This window comes from Eriocheir sinensis, chromosome 42, assembly GCF_024679095.1.
Source record: "Eriocheir sinensis breed Jianghai 21 chromosome 42, ASM2467909v1, whole genome shotgun sequence".
In the NCBI taxonomy this organism is placed as follows: Eukaryota; Metazoa; Arthropoda; class Malacostraca; order Decapoda; family Varunidae; genus Eriocheir; species Eriocheir sinensis.
In genome coordinates this window covers 3,169,426-3,179,870 of record NC_066550.1, presented here as the reverse complement: position 1 = coordinate 3,179,870, position 10,445 = coordinate 3,169,426, and the positions used below count along the sequence as shown (strand labels likewise).

Here is a 10,445-nt window from a genome sequence, read left to right as displayed (position 1 = left end):
ACACACACACACACACACACACACACACCATAAGTTGAGTCCGGGGCAGTAAGAAGCCAAACCAACCTACAGAAGAAGAGGAAGAAGAAGAGGAAGACAACGAAGAAGAGGAACACGACGAAGGAGGTGACGGCGGGGCACAAATAAGTAAGTAACCCTCTCATTGGGCGCCACAGAAAACGGGAAGTTAACGCCCATTGAAAGAGAAAACGGGTGGCGGCGAACCAATGACCCAGAAATAGTTTAGTCGCCCATTAAAAAGCCTCCACGATAGACACTTACCACCCCACCCCCCCCTAACCCCCCTAACCCCTTCCTCCCATCATCCCTGACCCCCCATTCCCATTTTTTTGACCCCCATACTTTTAACTCCCCCCCCCCTTCCTTAATTCGTCCCCCCACCCCGCCCCCCTCTCCCCCTGAAAGACAGTGACAGCCCCCCATCACCCCTCACCCCACCCCCATTATCCGACCGCATCTCCTCCCCTCCTCTTTCTCACCTCCATAATTCCTCCCTCCTCCCCTCTTTCCTCTCCTCCTCCCCTTTTTCCTTCCCCTCCCCCTCTCTTTCCTCACCTCCTCCTCCCTTTTCCTTCCCCTCCCCATAATTCCTCCCTCCTCCCCACTTTCCTCTCCCCCTTTCCTTACACCCTCTTCACCCTTCACCCATTTCATAAGCTCCCCTCTCCCTTTTCCACAACACCCCATCATCCTCCCCCCTCTATTCTGACCCTCAACCCTCGCCCCCCATCATTCCTCTCCCCCTCTCCACCCCTTCGATATATTGGAACGCCCATTACCGCCGAAAGAAAACGAGCCCTGGACACCTGAAACAGTCCAAAGGAAAACGGGACGTCGTAAACTTGTGGAGTGAAAGAAAACGGAGTCAAATAAACCATCTCATAGAAAACGAGGATCTAAAGCAGAGAGATAGTGTTAATTGTTTGCAGAGGTGAAGGAAACGACACCTCAGATAGAAACATGCAGTAGTAGTAGTAGTAGTAGTAGTAGTAGTAGTAGTTGTTGGTTTGGGGATAAGGCTTTGCAACGCCCCTTATATAAAACTTTAATAGAAAACGAATCCACGAGGCAATGGTTGTATTACTTATTCATACAGACGCAAATAACAAAAGTTGAAACATTAATCTTAACATAAACCCACGAAGTGTTGTTTGAGCACCTAAGGACAGCAGGACGAAAAAAAGAACCTAAATGAGTTACCTTTAAATAATTATAGACAGAATGCTAAAGAGGAAGGAGATGTGTATAGAGAGATAGACAGATAGATAGATAGATACGAGTGTAGTCCAAAGTTCCTAGCATTACTAAAACAAAGAGAAAAATTAGGAACAAAGACTAGGAATCGCTATTTTACGATGAACTCTAGAATCAAAGAGTAGGAATCGCTATTTTAATGATGAACTCCAGGATCAAAGACTAGGAATCACTATTTTATGATGAACTCCAGGATCATAGACTAGGAATCAGTATTTTATGATGAACTCCAGGATCATAGACTAGGAATCACTATTTTATGATGAACTCCAGGATCAAAGACTAGGAATCACTATTTTATGATGAACTCCAGGATCATAGACTTGGAATCACTATTTTATGATGAACTCCAGGATCAAAGACTAGGAATCAGTATTTTATGATGAACTCCAGGATCATAGACTAGGAATCAGTATTTTATGATGAACTCCAGGATCATAGACTTGGAATCAGTATTTTATGATGAACTCTAGAATTTAAGACTAGGAATCGCTATTTTATGATGAACTCTTGAATCAAAGACTAGGAATCACTATTTTATGATGAACTCTAGAATCAAAGACTAGGAATCAGTATTTAATGATGAACTCCAGGATCTAAGACTAGGAATCAGTATTTTATGATGAACTCTTGAATCAAAGACTAGGAATCACTATTTTAATGATGAACTCCAGGATCATAGACTAGGAATCACTATTTTAATGATGAACTCCAGGATCAAAGACTAGGAATCACTATTTTAATGATGAACTCCAGGATCAAAGACTAGGAATCACTATTTTAATGATGAACTCCAGGATCTAAGACTAGGAATCACTATTTTAATGATGAACTCCAGGATCTAAGACTAGGAATCACTATTTTAATGATGAACTCCAGGATCTAAGACTAGGAATCAGTATTTTATGATGAACTCTTGAATCAAAGACTAGGAATCACTATTTTATGATGAACTCCAGGATCATAGACTAGGAATCACTATTTTATGATGAACTCTAGAATCTAAGACTAGGAATCACTATTTTATGATGAACTCTAGAATCAAAGACTAGGAATCAGTATTTTACGATGAACTCCAGAATCATAGACTTGGAATCAGTATTTTATGATGAACTCCAGGATCAAAGACTTGGAATCAGTATTTTACGATGAACTCCAGGATCAAAGACTTGGAATCAGTATTTTATGATGAACTCCAGGATCAAAGACTTGGAATCAGTATTTTACGATGAACTCCAGGATCAAAGACTTGGAATCAGTATTTTATGATGAACTCCAGGATCATAGACTAGGAATCAGTATTTTATGATGAACTCCAGGATCATAGACTAGGAATCACTATTTTATGATGAACTCCAGGATCATAGACTAGGAATCAGTATTTTATGATGAACTCCAGGATCATAGACTAGGAATCAGTATTTTATGATGAACTCCAGGATCATAGACTAGGAATCAGTATTTTATGATGAACTCTAGAATCAAAGACTAGGAATCACTATTTTATGATGAACTCCAGAATCAAAGACTAGGAATCACTATTTTATGATGAACTCTAGAATCTAAGACTAGGAATCAGTATTTTATGATGAACTCCAGGATCATAGACTAGGAATCAGTATTTTATGATGAACTCCAGAATCAAAGACTAGGAATCACTATTTTATGATGAACTCCAGGATCATAGACTTGGAATCAGTATTTTATGATGAACTCCAGAATCAAAGACTTGGAATCACTATTTTATGATGAACTCCAGGATCATAGACTTGGAATCAGTATTTTATGATGAACTCCAGGATCAAAGACTTGGAATCACTATTTTATGATGAACTCTAGAATCAAAGACTAGGAATCACTATTTTATGATGAACTCCAGGATCATAGACTAGGAATCAGTATTTTATGATGAACTCCAGGATCATAGACTAGGAATCACTATTTTATGATGAACTCCAGGATCATAGACTTGGAATCACTATTTTATGATGAACTCTAGAATCAAAGACTAGGAATCAGTATTTTATGATGAACTCCAGGATCATAGACTTGGAATCACTATTTTATGATGAACTCTAGAATCAAAGACTAGGAATCAGTATTTTATGATGAACTCCAGGATCATAGACTTGGAATCAGTATTTTATGATGAACTCCAGGATCATAGACTAGGAATCACTATTTTATGATGAACTCCAGGATCATAGACTAGGAATCACTATTTTATGATGAACTCCAGGATCATAGACTAGGAATCACTATTTTATGATGAACTCCAGGATCATAGACTAGGAATCACTATTTTATGATGAACTCTAGAATCTAAGACTAGGAATCACTATTTTATGATGAACTCCAGGATCATAGACTAGGAATCACTATTTTATGATGAACTCCAGGATCATAGACTAGGAATCACTATTTTATGATGAACTCCAGGATCATAGACTAGGAATCACTATTTTATGATGAACTCCAGGATCATAGACTAGGAATCAGTATTTTATGATGAACTCCAGGATCATAGACTAGGAATCACTATTTTATGATGAACTCCAGGATCATAGACTAGGAATCACTATTTTATGATGAACTCCAGGATCAGTATTTTATGATGAACTCCAGGATCATAGACTAGGAATCACTATTTTATGATGAACTCCAGGATCATAGACTAGGAATCAGTATTTTATGATGAACTCTAGAATCTAAGACTAGGAATCACTATTTTATGATGAACTCCAGGATCATAGACTAGGAATCAGTATTTTACGATGAACTCTAGAATCTAAGACTAGGAATCAGTATTTTATGATGAACTCCAGGATCATAGACTAGGAATCACTATTTTATGATGAACTCTAGAATCTAAGACTAGGAATCACTATTTTATGATGAACTCCAGGATCATAGACTTGGAATCACTATTTTATGATGAACTCTAGAATCAAAGACTAGGAATCACTATTTTATGATGAACTCTAGAATCTAAGACTAGGAATCAGTATTTTATGATGAACGCAAGACACTGGACATGCCTGCCAAAATATTGTTCTACCATTAATACTTTGAGGAGCTTAACATAAAAATAGAACACTGAACTGATATAACAGAAGATCCCAAAGTTAAAGGTTAATTAAAAAATACTAATTAAGATATTTTTACCTACAGGAAAACTTCATTACAAGACGAATCGTGCAGTGAACATTGAAAGGGCGACTTGAGTGAGTGTTATTAAGGCGGAAAGGTCACTAGGAAGGATGTTTGAAGAAGAAGGAAAGAAATTATATCAGGAAAACTATTATGTGGAGAAAGAGAAGTGACGGACAGAAAAAGAAATAGTGAAAGATAATAGAACAAGAAGGAACAAAAAAATATACTTAGAAACGAACAGGAGAATTGAAGGAAAATTATAAGTATAGAAAAACAGGAAAAAAAATACAGAAAAGTGAAGGAAAGTTAAAAGTTCAGAAAAAACAGGAAAAAACAGAAAAGTGAAGGAAAGTTTAAAGGAATAAAAAAAAACTTAGTGAAATAAAATAGAAAGTAAAAAGAAAATAGAAAAGGACATAGAGAGGAAATTTAAAGGGAAACTAATCATATAAACAAACAAACTCGTGAAGTGAAGGAAAGATTAAAGTAAAACAACAACAACAACAACAACAACAGAGAGAAACTTGCACACACACCATCATAGAAAACGGGGAACAGGTTGACTCCCATAACATTGAACGGGTGACTCAAAGAAAAAGAAAATCATCAAAAAAATTGAAAAAAACAACGAACAACAGAAGAAACAGTGATACATAAAACTCGAAAAGACACTTAAATAGAAAACGGAGAACAGGAGACGCTAGAACCAAACAGTGGAGGGATAACTCGAAAGAAAAAGGAAAACAAACAAAAAATAACAAAAACAAAAAAATATAGAAGCAGAAACCGAAGAAAACGTAAAGACATTCAACAGAAAACGTGAATAACAAAGAAAACGGACCCGAGGTTAACAGTGAACGGATAACTGAAAGAAAAATAAAAAACAAAAACAAAACAACAGACGAAGAAAACGAAGAGACTCAACAGAAAACGTGAATAACAAAGAAAACGGACACGAGAGTAACAAATAGACCCAAATTCAAGGGGTGACTATCCTACACACACACACACACACACACACACACACCATGGCCCCACCCACGCCCACACACCGCAGAACGCCCCCCACCACCGCCCCCTCCACGCCCACAGAGCCTAAGGGGGGCGTGTGGTGGACGAGGGGCAGGAGCAGCGGTGCCAAGTGTTGCAGGGTTTTGGGCAGAGAGTGTTTCGTCGTGGTCATCCTCACCTTCTCTCTCCTGTCCGGTGAGTATTGTTTTTTGTGTTGCGGGAGAGAGAGAGAGAGAGAGAGAGAGAGAGAAATGTTTTATATGTATGTGTATGTATTTATGTATGTATTATCATTATTATTATTGTTACTACTACTACTACTACTACTACTACTACTACTACTACCACCACTACTACTACTACTACTACTACCATTCATATTCCTGGTCCTGTCTCCCGCTCTCCATTTCTGCTTCCTCCATTCACACGTTCATATCTCTCATCCGTCCCTCTGAATAGAAAGGTGGAGGAAGAAAGGAGGAAAAAAAGTGGAGGCTGGAGGAAGGAGAAAAGGAAGGAAGGAAGAGATGGGACCCGATTTGAAGGAAGATGTGAAGGAGAGGAGGAGGAGGATTAGAGGAGGAGGAGGAGGAGGAGAAGGAGGAAGTGAGGGAAAAGAGAAGGTGGATGGGGAGGAGGAGGAATAGGAAGAAATAAAAGGAGGGGGAAAAGGAAAGGAAGAAAGAGGGGAAAGAAGAGGGGGAGGAGGCGAAGATAAGGTTGGAGGAGGAGGAGGAGGAGGAGGAGGAGAAGGAAGAATAAGATTGGGAGGAGGAGGAGGAGGAGGAAGAAGAAGAAAAAGAAGAAGAAGAGGAAGATTGAGATGAACAGGAGGAGGAGGAAGAGGGAGAGGAAGCGAAGTTGGAAGAGGAGGAGGATGAAGAAGAAGAAGAGGAAGACTTAGGTGAAGAGGAGGAGGAGGAAAAGGAGGAAGAGGAAGAGGAATCAAAGTTGAAGATGAAGGAGGAGGAAGAGGAAGGAGAAGACTGCTGGGAGGAGGAGGGGAGGAGGAGGGAGGAGGAGGAGGAGGAGGAAGAGGAGGAGGAAGATTAATAGGAAGAGGAGGAAAAGGCAAAGATAAATTTGGAGAAGCTGAGGAACAGAATTCAAAGGACCACAAAAGGAGGAGGAGGAGGAGGAGGAAGAAGAAGAGGAGGAGGAGGAGGAGGAGGAGGAGGAGGAGGAGGAGGAGGAGGAGGAGGAGCTTCCCACGAGAACCATACCATTGTAAACTGACCAAGAGAGAGAGAGAGAGAAGGGAGACGGAGGAGTAAGAGGAGGAGGAAGAGGAGGAGGAGGAAGAGGAGGAGGAGGAGGAGGAGGAGGAAGGAAAACTCTTAACACACACCAAGAGCTTCCACAACACCCAGGAGAGAGAGAGAGAGAGAGAGAGAGAGAGAGAGAGAGAGAGAGAGAGAGAGAGAGAGAGAGAGAGAGAGAGAGATACTATACAAAACTTAATGCTGGTTTGATGTTGGTTTTATCTTGCATATGGAAGAGTTAATGAGGCCAGTCTTGCTTCGTGTGTGTGTGTGTCTGTGTGTGTGTGTGTGTGTGTGTGTGTGTCTGTGTGTGTGTGTGTGTGTGTGTGTGTGTGTGGGTGAGCTTAATTTCATTCCCATGTGGAGTTTGATGTGCAAGAGTTAAGATATCGATTATAACTCTTGCTGAAAGACTAAATTCGCTTGTATTAATATATTTTTCCCTCATGGTTGAATTAAGAACATTCTCCACTAGTTTAGAGATTGAGGTGAGAGAGTTTAGCATATCGGGTTGACTCTTGCGGTGGGAGGTTGGACGGAGCTGAATCTTGTTTTGTTCTTTCTTTAAACATCATGAATAAAACAAAACAAGATAGAGGGAAGGAATGAAAAATGAAGGAGAGGATAGAAGGAAGGAAGGAAGGAGGAAATGAAAGATAGGAGATAGGAGAGAATGAAGGAATGAAGTAAACGTTAAGAAAGAGATTGTGGAGGGAAGGAAGAATATAAGAAGTGGAGGAAAAGAGAGAAGGGAAAGAAGGAAGGAGAGGAAGAGAGGAAAATGAAGCAAAGGAGAAGAAATACTCAGTAGTATGCAATGATAGTCTAAAATCGGCTAAGTGTGCTCAGCACCTTTGAGGCCCCTGTAGAACTATGAGATAGCTTCAAACGTAAGACTTTTAGAGCTGCCAAGGAGTGCATTGGTAAGGTCCCGAGGTCTAGGAGTAGGTTTACATTGGCGGGGATGCTGGAGAATATCAAGGAGAAATAAAGTCGTGCTGCCAAGCTTGCTGGAAATCGGGAACACTATAGGGCTATTGCGTAGGACTAAAGCTCTCCTGAGGAGAGATAAGGACAGGCATGTCAAAGGTCTCGCTGAGGAAGTCAGGGACGTTGAAATGCGAATGACCTTTAACCTCCTTAACGAGCCCTTAAGAAACTGCGCTCCGAGCCTCCTTCTCAGGTGAGCGCTATTCGAATAACTGATGGCTGCCTCATATTGGGCATGGATGAGCATATAACTTGTTGTTCCGAGTAATTTACGCAGTTGCACACGGCGGTCCCTCCGAGTGGGCAGCTTCCAGTTGGTGAGTTGCAAGTGGCGGATGTTGATCCACCCATCGACGAAAACCCACTTTCTTGCCGTGATCAGCGATACTGCTGCAAATTTGAGAGGTGGAAAGGCACCTTATTTCTGCAACATCAGTGCAGAGCTCCTCGAAGCAAGAGGTGAAGCCATGATATGCGGCAGCGATATTGACATCCGTATGGCAATCTGGTACAGTTGCGGAAATGAGTTCCTGTACCCACTGTGGTAAGCCTTCCCTCTAAAGCCCCGTTCACACTGTGCCGACTCTGGGCCAAGACAACCCACGACTGTAGGGTACACGAGGTCTTGGATGTTGATGTGAAAGGGTCGGGCATGTCTTGAAAGAGGTCTTGAGACTGCTGCGCCGACGTCGTGACGGGAGTCTGGAGTCGTGAGGGGTATCGCAAAAAAGTAGTCCATGCTAAACTTTCACGACAAGAGGCCCGGATTCATCAATCTTACCAACCACGCCTCCGGTATCTCTCACATTTACCGGAGCGCTACCAGAGCTGCGGCATCTTTCAAACACGGCATTCATCAACGGTATGGTAACGCTCCGGTAACTCGCACTCTAGCAACGATTGGTTGGGCTGGATAGCCAATCACGTGCGACCTTTGATACTGTATTTCAGCTTTCACGTGTCGTTTGTTTACTAATGCACAGACTTCAAAATCAAGTCATGTGTATTGTACAGGCGTAAATACTGCCTTTAAAACAAATAATTAGCGTGGTGATCCCTCAATTAGATGCGTTTTTTTTACGAATGAATGCACGTTACATGTATATTTATTCTTGAAATAAAAATATACTCGCTTATGTAGCCTAGCTATATTCTGAACATTTTTGTATGTTACCTTCATAGTTTTCCGTCGCCAACGCCAGCTGCGTGCCTCGCTATCACAAGATTGGGTATTATTCTAACCCCTCGCAACCAATTTGTCTAGGGGGCCATTGTCATCATGCCTCACTGGTGCAGCCAGGCAATGGGTGTGGGCGTGGGAAGTTGTGGCTGCTGAGGTGAATGGCGTGATCGAGTAGCTTCGTGAGTAGTGTAGAGGAGGTCAGAGCAAAATTTTACGACATTAAACTCCACAGCAAGAATATTGGAGACTTGAGACGGGAGGTGACTGTCACAGATAGAACATTATTCCCTCTGCAGTGTTTTAACAAGTAGGGAAAAGTCATGTGGGTGGACAGTTCCACAGACTTACATACTATAGAGTGCGGCCTGCAAGTGACGCCGGCCTGAGGCCGTGCACGGGTCTGCCCAGTTCATCCCAAACCGACGACTTCACACACCTCACTCCCACCCCGTTTCCTGACCCCAACATTCATTTTTGAGAAAAATGGAGACCACCATCATCTTCCTGAGAAAATTCTGCATCACACTAGCATAAAATTGCAACATTAGTGTGTAAATACACATACGAAAATCAAAGTTAAAGTTAAATGAAAAGGGAGTACACATTTTCTTGCATTTATTTTTCAACTCCTTCGTACTCAGCTGGTTTTCGTCACATCGCTTCTATAAGCCCAGATCCTAAATCTGCATACTTTTCTGCTTCTGATGGTGTAGGGCACGTCACGAGGTAAAAAATCCATTGGCTCAAAATCGCCTCTGAACATGAGCCGGGGCAGTGTCTACCCACTTACCACGCCTGCGGTGACTCAGTTACGGGTGCTCGGAGCCGCGGTAACTTTTGGCCTTACCACAGCTCCGGTAAGTGGTTGATGAATGCCGATTTACCGGGTGGGCGGAGATACCGCGAGATTTATAGCCTTTTCCATTTAGCGTAACCCGTTTCTGGGTCATGATCTGTAGAGTCCCTTGATAGATAGAGTCCCGACAGCCTAAGATTTGGACGCCATTATTGGCCCTGTCTTCGCCGCGAGACCGTGTGCTAGTGTTTGAAAAGCGCGGCGAAAACACAGGGCCAATAATGGCGTCCAAATCTTAGGTTGTCGGGACTCTATGAGGGACTCTACAGATCACGACCCAGAAATGGGTTACGCTAAATGGAAGATGCTATTACCAGACAGAGGTCCGGTAAATGGTTTGATGAATCCCGCCCAAGAGTCGGCAAGAGTCGGGACCAACAGTCACTTCCGGTTGATGTCTGAGGGAGGTCTGGGGCAGTCGTGATGACTGTCGTCAATAGTCTTGCCTTGCCTTGAGATGGTCGTGGCGACTGTCGGTGCCATTTTTCAAATTTTAACCGTTTCCTGTCGGCACAGTCGTCTGTGCCGACTACTTAAGAATGATGAGGGACTGTCGTGACGACAGTCTTCGCCTAATGAAGGACGTTCGTGACGACTGTCGGCTCAGAAATATTGGCTAACACTGCCGCCATCAAGAAATTTATATTTTTATTTTGCAATCACAAGCACAATAACAACTTCTGGGCATGGTTACGTTTCGCTGGCACAAACTGGG

General features: G+C 42.1%; 1 long non-coding RNA gene across 1 annotated transcript in view; it reads left to right on the top strand.

The window, feature by feature from the left end:
• Positions 1–5,370, top strand: part of LOC127009830 (uncharacterized) — a 68,157-nt gene extending 62,787 nt beyond the window's left edge. Inside the window, exons 3-4 of the long non-coding RNA XR_007762467.1 lie at positions 1–147; positions 4,447–5,370. The exon at positions 1–147 is cut by the window's left edge and continues 619 nt beyond it. This is a non-coding gene — a long non-coding RNA (uncharacterized LOC127009830). The remainder of the gene's footprint in view (positions 148–4,446) is intronic.
• The last annotated feature ends 5,075 nt before the right edge of the window (positions 5,371–10,445 follow it).